Raw genomic sequence first — 6,300 nt, 5'->3', positions numbered from 1 at the left:
TGGAATAATTTTAAGAGGTTGAGGGAAATAGTCAAATGATGATTCTGTTATCTACAGAAACCATAACCTCTTGGTCTTTCTGATTACTAAGTGGCAGTGTTAGCTGCTTACAGAGGCTTCAGATCAAAAAGTGATGATGACATGTCTCATTTTCAAATACTTTTTCAGCATTTCAAAAGAATTACCATTCCGTCTTTATGGGACAATTCTCATGACTGCCTTTTCAAACCAGCCTAAGACATCTTTTAAAGATGAAAATATCCATCTAACCAATCTCATACTGTCATCCACAACAAGAGTGCCCCTGGAAATTAGGAACACATCCACTCAGTGAAACCAGGGTCTACAATGTAGCTGTGAAGCATGTGAAGGGACCTCAGGGAACAGCATGCTAGCAGGCACTGCACTTGCGGTATCACTAAGGCCACCCCACATACACACAAGAGGAAAGACTATTGCCATTGTTCTTTGTTGTCCACCAAAACTCCATGGTAAGTGCCTATTGCTAAAGACATGATGAACGTTAGTCATAGAACATGGATAAATATACCTGAAACTGACAGAAAAGCTTCCTCCCTGCTGACTAACTTTCATACTACTGGAAGGTGCTAGATACACTACTTAGAGAAAAATATATTAATGCTCCCCACCCAGCTGGAAACCTTATGAACTACAAAAGTGACCCACATGGCCATAGTGGCACATGGGTCATACAGGGTAACCAACAATAATCCAGTCAGCTTTAAGACACACAGAGGAGCAAAAAATATGCCTGGTACCACAAATCTCACCAAGAACCAATGAATGGGAAGTTCACAGACCACAGGAGTGAACTTACTACTACTAAGTGTACATAGTAGCAAAATGTTCAGTAGATTTTCATCTCCATACACACAGATTAGGGCAGTTCTCATATTTCATCAGATACGTTTCTTTGTGTAGTGGATAGTGGTTAAAGCATAAATGGAGCATCTATAATGCTATCCTCTCCTCAAGGCTGTAGGATCATTTCCAACAATGAAATAGAAATATTTAAGAGCCAGATATAAGGGAGGACTCTTTCAAACAGTATCTTATAAACATGTTACTAAAGCTCAAAATGCACATAAAATCTCACACACTAATAGTAGGAGACTTCAACACTCCGCTCTCACCGCTAGACAGGACCTCCAGACAGAAACTTAACAAAGAAACAAAATAATTAATACAAGTTATGACCCAACTGGGTTTAACAGACATTTATAGAACATTCCACCCAAATACAAAGGGGTATACCTTCTTCTCGGCACCACATGGAACCTTCTCTAAAATTGACCACATAGTAGGAAACATAGCAAATCTCCACAGATACAAAAAATTGGAATAACCCCCTGCATCTTATCAGACCACCATGCATTAACATTAGAATTCAACAATAACACAAATCACAGAAACCCTACAAACTCATGGAGATTGAAAAATGCACAATTGCACCATCCCTGGGTAAAGGAACAAATAAAAAAAGAAATTAAAGACTTCCTCGATTTCAATGAGAATGAAGACACAACATACACGAACTTATGGGACACTTTGAAAGCAGTGCTGAGAGGAAAGTTTATAGCACTAAGTGCCCACATGAAAAAAGTGGAGAACAGTCATACTAGAGAATTAATAGCACAGCTGAATGTTCTAGAACAAAAAGAAGCAAACTCCCCCAGGAGGAGCAGACGCCAGGAAATAATCAAATTGAGGGCTGAAATCAATCAAGTAGAAACCAGGAAAACACTGAGAAGAATCAATGAAACAAAGAGTTGGTTCTTTGAGAAAATCAACAAAATAGACAAACCTCTGTCCAAATTAACCAAAAGACAGAGAGAGAGCATGCTAATTAACAAAATCAGGGATGAGAAAGGGGACATAATAACGGACTCTGAGGAAATCAAGAGAATCATCAGGGCATACTTTGAAAATCTGTACTCCACAAAATTTGAAAATTTAAAGGAAATGGACAATTTCCTGGATAGATATCACTTGCCAAAACTAAATCAAGAACAGATAAACAATCCAAACAGACCTATAACCCCTAATGAAATAGAAGCAGTCATCAAAAGTCTCCCAAACAAAAAAAGCCCAGGCCCAGATGGCTTCAGTGCAGAATTCTACCAGAAATTCAAAGAAGAGCTAATTCCAATACTCCTCAAAGTATTCCACACAATAGAAGCAGGAGGCTTACTGCCAAACTCTTTCTACGAGGCTACAATTACCTTGATACCCAAGCCACACAAAGACACAACTAAGAAAGAGAACTATAGACCAATTACCCTCATGAACATTGATGCAAAAATACTCAATAAATTACTCGCAAACCGGATTCAAGAACACATCAGAAAAATCATCCAACATGATCAAGTAGGCTTCATTCCAGGAATGCAGGGATGGTTCAATATTAGAAAATCTATCAATGTAATCCACCATATTAACTATCTGCGAAAGAAAAACCACATGATCATCTCACTAGATGCTGAAAAAGCCTTTGACAAAATCCAGCACCCCTTCATGATAAAGGTCCTAGAGAGATCAGGGATAACAGGAATGTACCTGAATATAATAAAAGCAATATACAGTAAACCAACAGCTAACATCAAACTAAATGGAGAGAAACTCAAAGCAATTCCTCTAAAATCAGGAACAAGACAAGGCTGTCCACTCTCTCCATATCTCTTCAATATTGTACTTGAAGTTCTAGGTACAGCAATAAGACAACAAAAGGAGATAAAGGGGATACAAATAGGAAAAGAAGAAGTCAAACTTTCACTATTTGGAGATGATATGATAGTTTACATAAGTGACCCAAAAAACTCCGCAAGGTTACTCCTAGAGCTGATAAACACCTTCAGCAATATGGCAGGATACAAGGTAAACTCAAAAAAATCAGTGGCCCTATTATATACAGAGGATGAAGTGACTAAGAAAGAAATCAGAGAAACACCACCTTTTACAATAGCCAAAAACAGCATCAAATATCTGGGGAAAATGTTAACCAAGGAAGTGAAAGACCTGTATATCAAGAACTTTGGGTCTTTAAAGAAAGAAATCAAAGAAGATACCAGAAAATGGAAAGATCTCCCATGCTCTTGAATTGGTAGGATCAACATAATAAAAATGGCAATCTTGCCAAAAGCAGTCTATAGATTCAATGCAATCCCTATCAAAATTCCATCACTATTCTTCAAGGACCTGGAAAGAACATTAATCAACTTTATATGGAAAAACAAAAGGCCCAGGATAGCCAAAACATCCCTATACAATAAAGGAACTTCAGGAGGCATCACCATACATGACTTCAAGCTCTATTATAGAGCTATAGTCCTGAAAACAGCTTGGTATTGGCACAAAAATAGGCAGGTAGACCAATGGAACCGAATCGAAAGCCCTAATTTTAACCCGCACATCTATGAGCACCTGATTTTTGACAAAGAACCTAAAACTGTACAATGGAAAAAAGAAAGCATCATCAACAAATGGTGCTGGCATAACTGGGTACTGGTATGCAGAAGACTGCAGATAGATCCAGGTTTATTGCCTTGTACAAAACTTAAGTCCAAATGGATCAAAGATCTCAACATAAATCCAGCCACACTGAAACTTTTAGAAGAGAAATTGGGAGATACTCTTCAACGAGTTGGTACAGGGGACCACTTCCTAAACGTAACACCAGTGGCACAGGCACTGAGATCGACAATTAGCAAATGGGACCTTCTGAAACTAAAAAGCTTCTGTAAGGCAAAGGACACAGTCAAAAAGACAAAAAGGCAGGCCACAGAATGGGAAAAGATATTCACTAACCCTACATCTGACAGAGGGCTAATCTCCAAAATTTACAAAGAACTCAAGAAACAAGTCTCCAAAACACCAAAGGATCCACTTGAAAGGTGGGGTACAGAGCTAAATAGAGAATTCTCAACAGAGGAGGCTAAAATGGCCAAGAGACACTTAAGAAAGTGCTCAACATCCTTAGGCATCAGGGAAATGCAAATCAAAACAACTCTGAGATACCATCTTACTCCTGTCAGAATGGCTAGAATCAAAAACCCCGAAGACAATTTATGCTGGAGAGGATGTGGAGAGAGAGGAACACTCCTCCACTGCTGGTGGGAGTGCCGACTCATACAGCCTCTTTGGAAATCAGTATGGAGATTCCTCAGGAAAATGGGAATTAATATACCACTAGACCCAGCAATTCCACTCTTAGGCATTTATCCAAATGAGGCAGGTTCATACAACAAGGGCATCTGCTCCACTATGTTCATAGCAGCATTGTTTGTAATAGCCAGAACCTGGAAGCAACCTAGATGCCCCTCAACTGAAGAGTGGATAGAGAAAATGTGGTACATTTACACAATGGAGTATTACTCAGCAGAAAAAAACAATGGAATCTTGAAATTCGCAGGGAAATGGATAGCACTGGAAGAAACCATACTGAGTGAGGTAACCCAGTCGCAAAAAGACAAACATGGTATGTACTCACTCAGATATGGATTTTAGACATGGATCAGGATAGTGCCAGTCTACACTTTCACAGATAGAGAGTCTGGGAAACAGGAAAGAACCTAAAAGATATGCATATATGCATAGTACCCAAGAGAAGAGGACGGAGACAAGATCCTCTGAATGGATGGGGAACACGGCGAGGGTGGGGGGAGTGGGACCTGGGAAGAAGAGAGGGGGTGATGAGGAAGGGAGTTGGTCATGGGGGAACAGGAAGTTGAGGGGGTGGGGGTAGAATAGGGGAAGAGGGAATCATAGGTTCGACGACAGATCAGGCACCAGAGTGATCTCGAGTGATCTAAAGGTATAACATCAATTGGCAAGCTAAGCAATAGTGGAGAGACCACCTCGAATGCCCATCCCTGATAATGAACTTGATGTCTATAACCATCCGGGAGCCTTCATCCTGTGACTGATGGAAGCAGAGGCAAACACACAATTAATCACTGAACTGAACCCAAGGAACCCAGTGACAGAGAGAGAGGAGTGATGAGCAAATTGGCAAAGAATGGGCTGTCAAAACCAGCAGAGACAGCTGATCTGAACAAGGGAGAGCTCTTGGACCCCAGACCGACAGTGGGGAGGCCAGCATGGGACTGATCTGGACCCCCAATGTGAGTGTCAGTGAGAAGGCCTGGGCAACCTATGGGGCCCTGAGCTGTGGATCAGTGTCTATCCCTGGTATACAAACTGTCTTCGTGTGCCTATAGCACAAAGAGAGTTGCTCTCTCAGCCTGGACTCCTAGGGGAGTGCCTGGACCCTACCAAGAGTAAAATGACAGACTCTAGATATCCCCTATGGGGAAGTATTTGGCAATAGGGTGGGAGGGAGGGGGGGAAGGGGGGTGCGGGAAGAGGGGAGGGAGAGGGAACTGGGAGTGACATGTAAAACAAGCTATTTAAAATTAAAATAAAAATGATAAAAAAACATGTTAGGACCAATGCCCTTGTGAATTCACACCAGTTGTGTTTACGTCTATAAAACCTACACAAGATCAAACCAATCAACATTCCAGAATTAAGGGTGGAAGAGATTTACAAGTCATCACTACCACTGCTAATTGAGGCTATGCTAACACTTGATGGCTTCTGGGGGAGGAGTAGTCAATTTCCTTTATGGGTATTGCTCCTACAGTCCAACCATGCTCAAGATAATGATTCCAAATTCTTGAATATATGGACAACACAAATTAGGCTCAGTGGATTATTTTGAATAAATAAACAGGTAGATAGATAGATAGATAGATAGATAGATAGATAGATAGATGATGATAGATAGATAATAAGAAAGACATAAAGTTTGTGGAAACTATATAGATGGGGTAGATCTGGGAGGGAATTTAGAGAGGCAGAGTGGAGAGTGAATATAATAAAAACACATGCATGTCTGAAGATCTCAAGGAATTAATGTGAATGGTATATTAAAAATAACATGTTCTGTTCTGGACCCTATATTAGATTTTGCTACTTTATCCATAAACTAAGCAAAAATTTTCAAAGGTTCAGAACTTATAATGACTATTATGCACTTAGTATTACATGTCAGGCATACTAGGAACCCTTTTATGAAACTGTGTGAGGGAGACATTTCACTTCCATTTTGCCAGTGAGAAACTAGAAACTGTACAAATTATAATGACATGAACAAGGCCAATGTAGATAGGTACTAAAACCAAACTCATACCAGGCATGGACAGCCTTAGAGCTTGTCATCTTAATGCTGTGTCCCTAACATTTTTTGTGGGTTTTTTGCTCAAATTATTATTAAACATA

Source organism: Mesocricetus auratus, unplaced genomic scaffold (genome assembly GCF_017639785.1).
Source record: "Mesocricetus auratus isolate SY011 unplaced genomic scaffold, BCM_Maur_2.0 Super-Scaffold_100676, whole genome shotgun sequence".
In the NCBI taxonomy this organism is placed as follows: domain Eukaryota; kingdom Metazoa; phylum Chordata; class Mammalia; order Rodentia; family Cricetidae; genus Mesocricetus; species Mesocricetus auratus.
Note: the sequence above shows the minus strand (reverse complement) of the source record.